Source organism: Saimiri boliviensis, chromosome 1 (genome assembly GCF_048565385.1).
Source record: "Saimiri boliviensis isolate mSaiBol1 chromosome 1, mSaiBol1.pri, whole genome shotgun sequence".
In the NCBI taxonomy this organism is placed as follows: domain Eukaryota; kingdom Metazoa; phylum Chordata; class Mammalia; order Primates; family Cebidae; genus Saimiri; species Saimiri boliviensis.
In genome coordinates this window covers 73,964,383-73,979,566 of record NC_133449.1, presented here as the reverse complement: position 1 = coordinate 73,979,566, position 15,184 = coordinate 73,964,383, and the positions used below count along the sequence as shown (strand labels likewise).

Here is a 15,184-nt window from a genome sequence, read left to right as displayed (position 1 = left end):
ATCTGAAGAACATTTCACTCAAAACCTTAATCCATTTGGAAGAAGCTAAACTAGCTTAGTGGCTAAGAACACAGGCTGCTTTCAATCCTAAAACAGACTGCTGGGTTCAGATCCCAACTCCTCCAATTCTAAGCTTTATGGTGTTGGGCAAGTTACTTAATTTCTCTATCTGAAAGGGCTGCTGTGAGGATTAAAAAAAGAGGACTCATAAAAACACAAAACAGAGCTTGATACAAAATACTAAAAAAAAATGTTAGCTAGTAATCTGGCTCAATATACAATGTAGCCCCTCCAAATAAACAGATTATGTTTTAAACATGAATTTAAAAATTAGCCAGGGTGTGATAGCAGGTGCCTGTAATCCCAGCTACTCAGGAGACTAACACAGGAGAATCACTTGAACCTGGGAGGCGGAGGGTGCAGTGAGCTGAGATATTGTGCCACTGCACTCCAGCCTGGGTGACAAGAGTGAAACTGTCTCAAAAAAAAAAAGAATGTGGAATCATCCACTATGTGGCTTGTAACTGGCTGCTTTCCTAAACATAATGCTTTTGTTTATGAGTGAATCGGTATTTCATTTCTTTTTTATTTTTATTTAGTTGTTTGTTAGTTATTTTTAGAGATAGTATCTCACTCTGTTACCCAGGCTAATGTGCAGTGGTATGATCATAGCCCATCGTAACCTGGAACTCCTGGGCTCAAGCAATCCTTCCACTTTAGCCTTCTGAGTAGCTAGAACTACAGGCACGTACTACCACACCCAGCTTAAGCACTTCAATTCTTTTTATGGCTAAATCACATTCAGTTTATGGACATACCACATTTTGTTTATCCTTTCATCAACTGATGGACATCTGGGTTGATTCCACTTTTTGATTATTATGAATAATGCTATTAGGAACATTCATGTACAGGTTTTTGTGGGGATAAATGTTTTCAATACACTTGGGTGTATACCTAGGAGTAGAGTTACTGGATCATATGGTAACTCCATGTTTAATCTTCTGAGGAAATGCCAAACTGTTTTCCAAAGTGGCTGCACCATTTTATAATATCACTAGAAATGTATGCAGGTTTTACTTTATTCTCCACATCCTCATCAAACTTGCTATTTTTTTTTTATTTTAGCCTCCTAATATGTATAAAGTATTATTTATGGTAACATCCTCTTAACTACCCCCTGTACGGGGTTGAATAGTGTCCCCTCAAAATTCATGTCCACCTGGTACCTCATGAGGTCATAACAGATTAGAGTGGGACCTAAATCCACTGACTGGTGTCTTTATACAAGAAAAAAATTCAGACACAGACAACACACAGAGTCAAGGCAACCATGTGAAGACAAGCACGAGATACCAGCACACGGCAACTACAAGCCAAGGAATGCCAAGGACTGACAACAACCACCTGAAGCAGGAAAGAAGCAGGGAAGAATTCTTCCCAGGAGCCTTCAGAGGGAGCAGAGCCTGGCCCACACCTTCATTTCAGACTTCTAGGCTCCAGATTGGGAAAAGAACAAACTTCTGTTATTTTAAGTCACCCAATTTGTGGTAATTTATTACGGCAGCCCTAAAAACCTAAGATATTCCCCCAAACCTTCATTCACCTCTGCTTTTCCTAAAGGTACTATTCTTTCCATATTATCTTTACAGTCACCTAAATTCCAGATTATACTTCTTTACTCTCAATTTATAAAATTTGGTTGCTGACATCATCTAACTACCTTCCTCTAACTGTGTAACACTCTTCTGAAAGTGTGTATATATGTACATGTGTGCGTGTGTGTTTGTGAGTATGTATGTACTCTTGAATGAATGCATCAGATTCACTACTACTTGGAGTGTACAAAGATGAATCAATGACAGTCCCTTTGGAGAGATAACTATCTAAGAGCTGGTTGGTGTTCCAAAAAGTGGACAATGAATGCTATAGGAACTCAAGTGAAGAACCTTACACAATGATGTCTAATGGCTTCCCGAGCTACACACCTGAGCTGTTCAGTCTTCAAAGGGAAAAAAACAGGTGAAAGTATTCCAAATAGAGGACATACCATATCATCTCAAGTCTGTTTTATATACTATCTGATTAATACTTCTAAAGTACAATTCCAGTCATATGATTCATTCATTAAAAAACTTTTGGGTTCTACTTTTATTTAAAATTTAGAAAGCTGCAAATAGAACATTGCTACTACCTTAACAATACAAAACTGACATAATCTATAAGATCATAATTTTTCTTGAATCCATCAAAGAACAGAGATCAGGGGAACCAAGGGAACTAATTCTGAAGACTGAGAAGGCCCTCTGAGGACAGATGATACACAGAAATTGTCCACTTTTGGCAGAGCATAAGAAGAGGAGGTAACCACAAGAGAAGCAAGTAAGAAGAAAATAACTACCATTTTAACAAATTCCTAAAGGCCAAACATGGGCTAAAACATATTTAGGATAATTGAAAACCCCAGCCACAATGGGAATTTGCACTCATGTAGAAGAACTTTATTCCATGGCCTCCAGGAGGTACTCAGAAGAAACAGGAGGATCAAAAGGAGAAGCTCATATAGATCCACTCTCAGTAGCACAGGAGGTGATTAGTTGCCACAAGGGAATAGAAACAAATGCCATCCATTTCCCCCAAACCCTATTCTCATACAAAGCAAAAGGCCTGTCACTGAGAAGGGTCAGCAAACTCTAACTACTGGGGTCACTGTGTAAAGGCAGGAACAAAATATGCCTGCTCCTGGGCTGGGCACGGTGGCTCACACCTGTAATACCAGCACTTTGGGAGGCCAAGGCAGGCAGACTACCTGGGGTCAGGAATTTGAAACCAGCCTGGCCGACATGGTGAAACACCATCTCTACTGAAAATACAAAAATAGCTGGGCATGATGGTGCATATCTCTAATCCTAGCTACTCAGGAGGCTGAGGCAGGAGAATTGCTTGAACCCAGGAGGCAGAGGTTGTAGTAGGCTGAGATCACGCCACTGCACTCCGGCCTGGGTGACAAAAGTGAAACTCCTCAAAACGAAACAAAAAAACATGGCTGCTCCTGAAAGAAGGGGAAAAAAGCACCTAAAGTCCAAGATTTTGCACCCATCAAAGCAGAGATTGCCAGCAGAAGTATGGGTTCCACATTTAGGGCCCAGGTACACAGGCTCTACCTAAGATGGAGACCAGACAAGAAGAACAAATATTTCCCCTGTTACCCCTAAGAGTCCAGCACTGAGGTTCTGTAATGCAGATGTAGGTGTACAGAGATGACTGAAACATTATGGTGAAACAAACACTGAGAAAAAAACTTTTACCACCACCTCAGGCCCTACATTAAACATAAGGTAATAGCAGCCTGCTACTGAAGGAGTTGGAAGCCTCAGGTATACTAAGGATAACAATAGCAACAACCAAACAGAAACGTAGCTTGGTTATTGATGAAGTTCAATCGGTAACAAAAACAGCCTGAGAGAAGAGGCATGTCCATTTCCACGCTTAAACACTATCTACCTCACAGTCTCTACTATTCTTCTACATACAAGGTTCAGCAAAATTACAAAATATACAAAAAAGTAAATATCCCACTGTCAAGAAATAAAGCAACCAATGGAAACAGACTCAGAGATAATCCAGATGTTGAAATGATCAGAGGGAAAAAGAAAAATAACTGATTAGGCCAGGTGCAGCAGCTCAGGCCTATAATCCCAGCACTTTGGGAGGCTGAAGTGGGTGATCGCCTGAGGTCAGGAGTTCAGACCAGCCTGGTGAACACGGCAAAACCCCATCTCTACTAAATATACAAAAATTAGCTGGGTGTGTTGGCACATGCTGATGATCCCTCCTACTCCACAGGCTGAGACACAAGAATTGCTTAAACCCAGGAAGTGGAGGTCGTCGTGAGCTGAGATCGCTCCATTGCACTCCAGCCTGGATGAAAGAATGAGACTCTGTCTCAAAAATAAAACAAAAAATAAAGTAAAATAAAAAATAAAATAATTGACTAACATGTTAAAGGATCTAATGAAACAGAAATCTCAAAACAGAAAATGAAACTGTAAAAAAGGAAACACACACAACAGGACCAAGAAGCACAGAAGAAACTAAAGCATGATCAAAAACCACAAAACTTAGACCCATCAAACTGCTGAAAATTAAAGACAATATTTTGAAAGCAAGTAGAGTGAAAAGAGACCTTACAAAGTAATGTCTCAGGAACAAAGAATGACAGCAGACTTCTTGTTGAAAACTGTGCAAGCCAGAAGACAACTGACCTGAATTCTAAATCTAGCAAAAAATCTCTGAAAAATGAAGAGGAAACACAGGCTCTTTCAGACAAAAACTGAGGCAATTCATTGCTGGAAGCTATATATACAAGAAATATTAACTGGATGTTTTCAGGCAGAAGAGTATGGTATCGGATGGATCCAACCAAAGTAACAAAGAGCTCCAAAAATTTACCCTCATTTTTTGTAAAAATGAGGATAAACATGTAAGGCATTGTTTTCCTCATTTTTATCACCTTAAAAGATAACTGATAGTCTAAAGCAAAAGTGGCAAGGTATCACGGATTTTATAATACATAGAAGTAAAATGCACAACAACAATGGCACACAATAGGAGAGGGAGACAACCTGTATCCTGCCATAAAGTTCTTATACAATCAGGGAAGTAATGTAATCATATTATTTAAAGGTAGACTTAAAGATGTATGTTATAATCCCTAGAGTGGTCACTAGAAACAAACACAGAAACATAGTACACCAATTTTAAAGATTAAACAAAATGAAACTATAAAAAACCATTTAATCCTACTTCTGGGCAAGATGGCCAAATAGGAACAGCTCTGGTCTGCAGCTTCCAGTGAGATCAACCCAGAAGGCAGGTGATCTCTGCATTTCCAACTGAGGTACCTAGGTCATCTCACTGGGACTGGTTAGACAGTGGGTGCAGCTCATGAAGGGTGAGCAGAAGCAGGGTGGGGCGTCGCATCACCAGGGAAGAGGAAGGGGTCAGGGAATACCCTCTGCTAGCCAAGGGGAGCCAGGAGGGGCTGTGCCGTAAAAAACGGTGCATTCTGACCCAGATATTACACGCTTCCCAGGGCCTTCACCACTCACAGACCAGGAGACTCCCTCCAGTGCCTACCCACCAGGGCCCTGGGTTTCAAGCACAAAGCTGGGCAGCTGTTTGGGCAGACACCAAGCTAGCTACAGGAGTTTTTTGTTCATACCCCAGTGGGACCAGGAACTCAAGACTCTTCACTCCCCTGAAAAGGGGTTTGAAGCCAGGAAGCCAAGTGGTCTAGCTTAGTGGATCCCACCCCCACTGAGCCCAGCAAGCTAAGATCCACTGGCTTGACATTCTCGTTGCTGGCACACTAGTCTGAAGTTGATTTGGAACAATAAAGCTTGGTGGGGGGAGGGGCATCCGCTATTACTGACGCTTGAGTAGGCGGTTTTCCCCTCACATTGTAAACAAAGCTGCTGGAAGGTTCAAAATGGACAGCGCCCACTGCAGCTCAGCAAAGCTGCTATAGCCAGACCGTCTAGAGTCCTCCTCTCTGGGCAGGGCATCTCTAAAAGAAAGGCAGCAGCCTCTGTCAGGGGCTTATAGATAAAACTCCCATCTCCCTGGGACAGAGCACCTCTGGGAAGGGGCAGCTATGAGCCCAGCTTTAGCAGACTTAAATATTCCTGCCTGCTGGCTCTGAAGAGAGTAGATCTTCCAGCACAGTGCTCGAGTTCTGCTAAGGGACAGACTGCCTTCTCAAGTGGGTCACTGACCCCTGTGCCTCCTGAATGGGAGACAACTCCAAGCATGGGTTGACAGATACCTCATACAGGAGAGCTCCGACTGGCATATGGCAGGTGCCTCTCTGGGACAAAGCTTCCAGAGGAAGGAAAAGGCAGCAATCCTTGCTGTTCTGCAGCCTCCACTGGTGATACAGGCAAACAGCATCTGGAGTGGACCTCCAGCAAACCCTAGCAGACCTGCAGCAGAGGGGCCTGACTGTTGGAAGGAAAACTAACAAACAGAAAGTAACAGCATCAGCATCAACTAAAAGGATGTCAACACAGAAACTCCATCTGAAGCTCACCAGCATCAAAGACCAAAGGTAGATAAATCCACGAAGATGGGAAAAACCAGCACAAAAGACTGAAAATTCCAAAAACCGGAATGCCTCTTCTCCTCCAAAGGAACATAACTCCTCCCCAGCAAGGAAATAAAACTGGACAGAGAATGAGTTTGACAAATTGACAGAAGTAGGCTTCAGAAGGTGGATAATAACAAACTCCTCCGAGCTAAAGGGGCATGTTCTAAACCAGTGCAAGGAAGCTAAGAATCTTGAAAAAAGGTTAGAGGAATTGCTAACTAGAATAACTGGTTTAGAGAATATAAATGAACCGATGGAGCTAAAAAAAAAAAAAAAAACAGCAGGAACTTCATGAGGCATACACAAGTATCAACAGCTAAATCGATCAAGGGGAAGAAGGATATCGGTGACTGAAGACCAACTTAAATAAAGCATGAAGACAAGGTTAGAGAAAAAAGAATGAAAAGAATCAGAGCCTCCAAGAAATATGGGACTATGTGAAAAGTCTATGTGTTTGACTGGTGTACCTGAAAGTGACAGAGAGGTAAAACCAAGTTGGAAAACACTCTCAGGATATTATCCAGGAGAACTTCCCCAACCTAGCAAGATAGGCCAACATTAAAATCCAGGATATACAGAGAACTCCACAGAGATACTCCTCAAGAAGAGCAACCCCAAGACACAATCTCCAGATTCGCCAAGGTTGAAATGAAGGAAAAAATGTTAAGGGCAGCCAGACAAAAAGGTGGGTTACCCACAAAGGGAAGGCGATCAGACTAACAGTGGATCTCTCTGCAGAAACCCTACAAGCCAGAAGAGAGTGGGGGCCAATATTCAACATTCTTAAAGAATTTTCAAGCCAGAATTTCATATCCAGCCAAACTAAGCTTCAAAAGTGAAGGAGAAATAAAATCCTTTACAGAAAAGCAAGTAATGAGAGATTTTGTCACCACCAGGCCTGCCTTACAAGAGCTCCTGAAGGAAGTACTAAACATAAAAAGAAATAACTGGTACCAGCGACTGCAAAAACATACCAAATTATAAAGACCATCAACACTATGATGAAACTACATCAACTAATGGGCAAAATAACCAGCTAGCATCATAATGTCAGGGTCAAATTGACATATAACAATATTAACCTTAAATGTAAATGGGTTAATGCCCCAATCAAAAGACACAGACTGGCAAATTGGATAGAGTCAAGACCCATCGCTGTGCTGTATTCAGGAGACCCAACTCATGTGCAAAGACATACATAGGCTCAAAATAAAGGGATGGAGGAAAATTTACCAAGCAAATGAAAAACAGCTGCAATCCTGGTCTCTGATAAAACAAACTTGAAACCAACAAAGATCAAAAAAGACAAAGAAGAGTGTTACATAATGGCAAAGGGATCAATGCAACAAGAAGAGTTAACTATCCTAAATACATCTGCACCCAACACAGGAGCATGCAGATTCATAAAGCAAGTTCTTAGAGACCTACTAAGAGATTTAGACTTCCCCACGATAATAGTGGGAGACTTTTTAACAGCCACTGTCAATATCAGATCAATGAGACAGAAAATTAACAAGTATATTCAGGACTTGAACTCACCTCTGGACCAAGCAGACCTAATAGACATCTACAGAACTCACCACCCTAAATTGACAGAATATAAATTCTTCTCGGCACCATACTGCACTTATTCTAAAACTGACCACGTAATTGAAAGTAAAAGATTCCTCAGCAAAGGCAAAAGAATGGAAATCATAACAAACAGTCTCTCAGATCACAATGTAATCAAATTAGAACTCAGGATTAAGAAAGTCACTCAAAACCACACAACTACATGGAAACTGAGCAACCTGCTCCTGAATGACTACTGGGTAAATAACAAAATGAAGGCAGAAATAAGTTCTTTGAGACAAATGAGAACAAAGACACAACCTACCAGAATCTCTGGGACACGGTTAAAGCAGTGTCTACAGGGAAATTTATAGCACTAAATGCCCACAAGAGAAAGTGGAAAAAATCTAAAATTGACACCCTGACATCACGATTAAAAGAGCTGGAGAAGCAAGAAACAAATTCAAAAGCTAGCACAAGACAAGAAATAACTAATATCAGAGCAGAACTGAAAGAGATTGAGGCATAAAAGACCCTTCGAAAAAATCAATGAATTCAGGAGCTAGTTTTTCAAAAAGATCAACAAAATAGATAGACTGCTAGCCAGACTAATAAAGAAGGAAAGAGAGAAGAATCAAATAGACACAATAAAAAATGATAAAGGGAATATCACCATTGATCCCACAGAAATACAAACTACCATCAGAGAATACTAAAAACACCTCTATAAAATAAACTAGAAAATATAGAAGAAAAAAATTTCTGGACACAAACACCCTCCCAACACTAAACGAGAAAGAAGTTGAATACCTGAATAAACCAATAACAAGTTCTGAAATTGAGGCAGCAATTAATAGCCTACCAACCAAAAAAAGCTCAGGAACAGATGAATTCACAGCCAATTTTACCAGAGGCACAAAGAGGAGCTGGTACCATTCCTTCTGAAACTATTCCAAACAATAGGAAAAGAGGGATTCCTCCCTAACTCATTGTATGAGGCCAGCATCATCCTGAGACCAAAACCTGGCAGAGATGCAACAAAAAAAGAAAATTTCAGGCCAATATCCCTGATGAACATCAATGCGAAAATCCTCAGTAAAATACTAGCAAACCAAATCCAGCAGCACATCAAAAAGCTTATCCACCACAATCAAGCCTGGGATACAAGGCTGGTTCAACATATGGAAATCAGTAAACGTAATGTATCACATAAACAGAAGCAATGAGAAAAAAACACAATTATCTCAATAGATGCAGAAAAGGCCATTGACAAAATTCAACGACTCTTAATGCTAAAAACTCTCAAGAAACTAGGTATTGATGGAACGTACCTCAAAATAGTAACAGCTATTTATGACAAACCCACAGCCAATATCATACTGAATGGGCAAAACTGGAAGCATTCCCTTTGAAAACCGGCACAAGTCAAGGATGCCCTCTCTCACCACTCCTATCCAACATAGTATTGGAAGTTCTGGCCAGGGCAATCAGGCAAGAGAAAGAAATAAAGCGTATTCAAAGAGGAAGAGAGAAAGTCAAATTGTCTCTGTTTGCAGATGACATGATTGTATATATAGAAAAACCCATCGTCTCAGCCGAAAATCTCTTTAAGTTGATAAGCAACTTCAGCAAAGTCTCAGAATACAAATCAATGGGCAAAAATCACAAGCATTCCTATACACCAGGAATAGACAAACAGAGAGCCAAATCATGAGTGAACTCCCATTCACAATTGCTACAAAGAGAATAACATACTTAGGAATAAAACTTACAAGGGATATGAGGGACCTCTTCAAGAAAACTACAAACCACTGCTCACGGAAATAAGAGAGGACACAAACAAATGGAAAAACATTCCATGCTCAAGGATAGGAAGAATTAGTGTCATGAAAATGGCCATACTGCCCAAAGTAATTTACAGATTCAATGCTATCCTCATCAAGCTACCATTGACTTTCTTCACAGAATTAGAAAAATCTAATTTAAATTTCTTATATAACCAGAAAGGAGCCCATATAGTCAAGGCAATCCTAACAAAAAGAACAAAGCTGGAGGCAGCACGCTACCTGACTTCAAACTATACTACAAGGCTACAGTAACCAAAACACCATGGTACTGGTATCAAAATAGATACACAGACCAGTGGAACAGTACAGAGGCCTTAGAAGTAACACCACACATCTGCAACCAACTGATCTTTGACAAACCAGACAAAAACAAGCAACGGGGAAAGGATTTCCTATTTAATAAATAATGTTGGGAAAACTGGCTAGCCATATGCAGAAAACTGAAACTGGAACACCTCCTTACACCTTATACAAAAATTAACTCAAGATGGATTAAAGACTTAAATATAAGACCCAAAACCATAAAAACCCTAGAATAAAACTGAGGCAATACCATTCAGGACATAGTCATGGGCAAAGACTTCACGACAAAAACACCAAAAGCAATGGCAACAAAAGCCAAATTGACGATGGAAACTAATTAAAGTAAAGAGCTTCTGCACAGCAAAAGAAACTATCATCAGAGTGAACAGGCAACCTACAGAATGGAAGAAAATTTTTGCAATGTACCCATCTGACAAAGGGCTAATATCCAGGATCTATAAAGAACTTAAATTTACAAGAGAAAAACAAACAACTCCATCAAAAAGTGGGTGAAGAATATGAACAGACACTTTTGAAGACATTTATGCCGCCAACAAACATGAAAAAAAGCTCATTACTGATCATTAGAGAAATGCAAACCAAAACCACAATGAAATATCATCTCACGCTAGTTAGAATGGCAATCATTAAAAACTCAGGAAACAGATGCTTGAGAGGATGTGGAGAAATAGGAATGCTTTTACACTGTTGGTGGGAGTGTAAATTAGTTCAACCATTTTGGAAGACAGTGTGGTGATTCCTCAAGGATCTAGAACCAGAAATACCATGTGACTCAGCAATTCCATTACTGGGTATACACCCAAAAGATCATAAATCTTTCTAGTATAAAGACTCATGCACATGTATATTTACGCAGCACTGTTCACAATAGCAAAGACTTGGAAACAACCCAAATGCTCATCAATAACAGACTGGATAAAGAAAATGTGGCACATGAAGCTAGAATGAAGCTGGAAATCATCATTCTTAGCAAACTAACACAAGAACAGAAAACCAAACACTGCATATTCTTACTCATAAGTGGGAGTTGAACAATAAGAACACATGGACACAGGAAAGGAAACATCACACACCAGGGTCTGTCAGGGGTTGGGGGCTAGAGGAGTGATAGTATTAAGAGAAATACCTAATGTAGATACAGGTTGATGGATGCAGCAAACCATCATAGAACATGTATACCTATGTAACAAACCTGCAATTCTGCACATGCATCCCAGAACTTAAAAAATATATTTTTAAAAGGGAAAAAAATTAATCTGAAAAAAGAAGGGAAAACTGGTCAAAGAAGGAACAAACATAAGATAACTAGCAACATGGCATATTTAAATTCAACGATATAAAAATATTTAAATGGTTTAATAAGTCAATAAAAGACAGCAATTGTCAGATTAAGAGAAAAAAAGCAAGATCCAGTTTCATTCTGGGTGTAAGAAACTAACTTTAAATATTAAAGCATAGATACGTTAAAAGCAAAAGATAGTAAGAGAAACACCATAAAAACACTATTCGAAAAATTGGAGCGGTTACATTTGTACTATATAATGTACACTTCAAAAAAGGGAATATAACCAGGCATAAAAACGGTATTACAGGCTTTGTGCGGTGGCTCATGCCTCTAATTCCAGCACTTTTCTCCAAGGTGGGCAGATCACTTGAGGTCAGGAATTCAAGACCAGCCTGGCTAACAGAGTGAAACCCCATCTCTACTAAAAATACAAAAATTAGCAAATCGTAGTGGTGGGCATCTGTAATTCCAGCTACTCAGGAGGCTGAGGCAGGACAAACACTTGAAACCATGAGACAAAGTTTGCAATGAGCCAAGATCGCGCCACTGCACTCCAGCCTGGGAACAGAGCAAGACCGCGCCACTGCACTCCAGCCTGGGAACAGAGCAAGACTCTGTCTCAAAAAAAAAAAAAAAAAAAGAGGGGGCACTATCACATAATAAATATTAAAAAAAAAACATAATAATCCTAAATGTGCATGTATCCAGCAATAGAACTTCAAGACACATGTAACAAAAACTCACAAAGATCTGAACAGAAAAATGGACAAATTTACAATTACAGTAAAAAAACTTCAGTGCTCATCTCTTAGTAACTGAAAGAACAAGTAGACACAAAATCAGTAAGGACAGAAAAGACCTAAATAACACTACCAACCAACACCACCTAGTTGATATACAGAGAACACTCCACCCAACAAGAACAAAATATACCTTCTTTTCATGAGCATGTGGAACATTAGCCAAGATATTCTTTGGCCACATTCTAGGTCACAAAAGAAATCCTAGACATAAAATAATTGGAGTCATAAAAAATCTGTTTGCTGACCAAAATAGAATTAGACTTGAGATCAAAACAAAGATTGCTGGAAAATCCTAATACATTTAGAAATTAAGTAACAGACTTCCAAATAACCTAAGGCCAAAGAAGAATCACAAGAGCAATTATAAAATATTTTGAATGAAGTAAAAATAAAAGCACAGAGTATCAAAATTTGCAGGACAAAACAAAAGCAGTATATAAAGGGAAATAGCATCAAATGCTTATATTCAAAAATGAAAAGAAAAGAAAGGTCTCAAATAAAAAATCTGGGCTTTTACCATGAGAAATCAGAAAACAGCTAATTCAATCCAAAGCAAGTTAAAAGAAAAATAATACAGACACGTGTAGGAAAATATCAAAATATCAAAATAATACAGACGTGTAGGAAAATATCAAAATAAAAGATCAAAATGTGTGATAAACTTCTAGCCAGAAAGGGGTGGGGGGTGAGGAAGACTTGATAAATTAATGTCATTACCAATATAATCAAAGAAAGAGCAGATAATACTACAGATCCTCACTGACATTCAAAGAATAAAGGAATATTATATTCAAGTTGATGCTTCCAAATTATTAACAGATGAAAGGGGTAAATCCATTCAATGAAACAAACTTCCAAAGTGTACTCAAGAAGAATTAGATTACTCACATATTTTTTTTATGCGTATTTTTTTTTTTAATGAACTTACAGTTAAAAACCTGCCTGTAATAAGAACAAAGACCAAATGGCTTTACTGGTATATTCTCCCTAAAACTTGGGGAAAAAATTATATCAATTCCCCACAAATTCTTCCAGGAAATACAAGAGGAAGAATATTTTTCAACTCATTTTATGAGTCCAGTATTACTCTGATGCCAAAATCAAATAGGCACTTCAAAGGCAGATCATATGATCATCTCAACAGATGCACAAAAATTATCTGACAAAATTCAGCATTTGTTGAATACAAACCTCTCAGCAAACTGTAAACATAAAGAAACTTCCTTAACTGGATAAAGACACCTATAAAAATGTATAGCTAACATCATACTTAATGGTTAAAGACTGAATATTTTGTCCCAAGATTGGAGAAACCAAGCATATCTGCTTTTACCAATTTTATTTAATATTGTTCTGAAGGTCCTAGCCAATGCCATTAGGCAAGGAAAAGAAATAAAAGACATACAGACTGAAAACGATGCAAGATTCTATTTGCAGACAACATGACTGTGTATGCATAAAAATCCCAAAGAATCTACAATTGGAATTTTAGCTAATACATGAGTTTAGCAAGAATGCAGGACAAAAAGTTAATATAGAAAAATCTATGGTGTTTTAACATACTAGCACTGAATAACTGGAAACTTGAATCTTATAAAAATATCATTTACAATAGCATCAAAAATCAACAAATACTTAGGGGTAAACCTAATAAAATATGTGCAATAGTTGTTTACTGAAAACTACAAAATTTTGATGAAAGAAATTAAAGACGTAAGGAGTAAAGAGATAGGCTCAGTGGTGTGTGGTAGACATTTAATGGGCTTGCTGGGAGAAAAGCACTCATTTGTAGTATTTGCTGATTTCTGTGGTGTAAATATTCACACCATGGGCAAAGTTACCAGTGTGCTGTTACTGAATGTAGTATTGGGAAGAGATACACAACATAGGTTCTGGCTAGCAGGTGCAATCTGGCTCTGGTACAAAGCTGGATATACTCTGTTTGTGGATCAGAAAACTCAATAATGTCAATTCTCCCCCAAGTGATCTATATATTCAATGCAATTTCTATCAAAATCTGAGCAGCCTTTTTAGTAGTATTTGATATGCTGATTTAAAAACTTATAGGAAAAAGCTAAGGACCTAGAATAGCCAAAACAATTTTGAAAAAGAATAATATTAGAGGACTCACATTACCTTCTTTCAAGATTTACAATAATGCTGGAGTAGCTAAGACAGTGTGGTACTGGAACAGAATACAGTCTCAAAAGAAAACAGTTGATTGATTTTTAACAAAAGTACCAATGGAGAAATGATAGTCTTTTTAATAAAAGGTGCTGGAATTATGAAAAATGAACACTGACCTATACTTCAGTTTATATATAAGTATCAACTAGAAATGAATCATAAACTCAAATATAAAACCTAAAACAGTAACATTCTAGAAAAATAATTGGAGAATATCTTGGTAACTTGGGTTATACAAAGATTTCTTGGCCAGGCATGATGGCTCATGCCTGTAATCCTAGCACTTTAGGAGGCTAAGGCGGTTGGATTACCTGAGGTCAGGAGTTTGAGAGCAGCCTGACTAACATGGAGAAACCCCATCTCTACTAAAAATACAAAATTAGCTGGGTGTGCTGGTGCATGCCTATAATCTCCTGCCTCCAGCTACTCGGGAGGCTGAGGCAGGAGAATCTCTTGAACCTGGGAGGCGGAGGTTGTGGTGAGCAGAGATCATACAATTGCACTCCAGTGTGGGAAACATTCCCGTGTGAGACCCCCAAAAGGCGTGGGTCTCACTATACGGTGAGTTTGATCCCAAACACAGTTTCCTACTGGAGGCAGTCGAGCTATCGGGAAGAAGGAACTGAAAGATAGATCATCAGTTTCTGATATCAACCACGATATAGTTTGGGCCTAAACTATGCGGTGCTGCTAGACCGAGTGACTCCCTACCAGCAACCAGTTTCTGCTTTTAATCTTTATAACTCTTTCTTTAAGTATAGCTTTAACCTTTTCTTTACTTGCAGGACTGCCTTGTAGCCTAGATAATGGTTTAACTGTGGGGATATTTGCAAAGCAAATGCCACCATATGGGATGGCGGATGGCGTTGCTCTCAGAGACTCCTGAATGGGGGAGCTAAGATAAGTTGAGTCAGGAGCAGACAAAGGAGAATCTGGTTAAAAGATATTCTGATGAGCAAAACCAGAAAACCTTTTCACATTTGAGTTCCAAAACAAGATCAAACCAAAAATACCTGCAGCCATGAGGAATAATGTCTGG

The 15,184-nt window shown here is 38.9% G+C and overlaps 1 protein-coding gene across 1 annotated transcript in view; it reads right to left on the bottom strand.

Moving 5' to 3' along the window:
• VPS54 (VPS54 subunit of GARP complex) overlaps positions 1 to 15,184 on the bottom strand; it is a 100,937-nt gene that overhangs the window by 8,859 nt on the left and 76,894 nt on the right. The gene's annotated exons all lie outside the window — the stretch shown is intronic.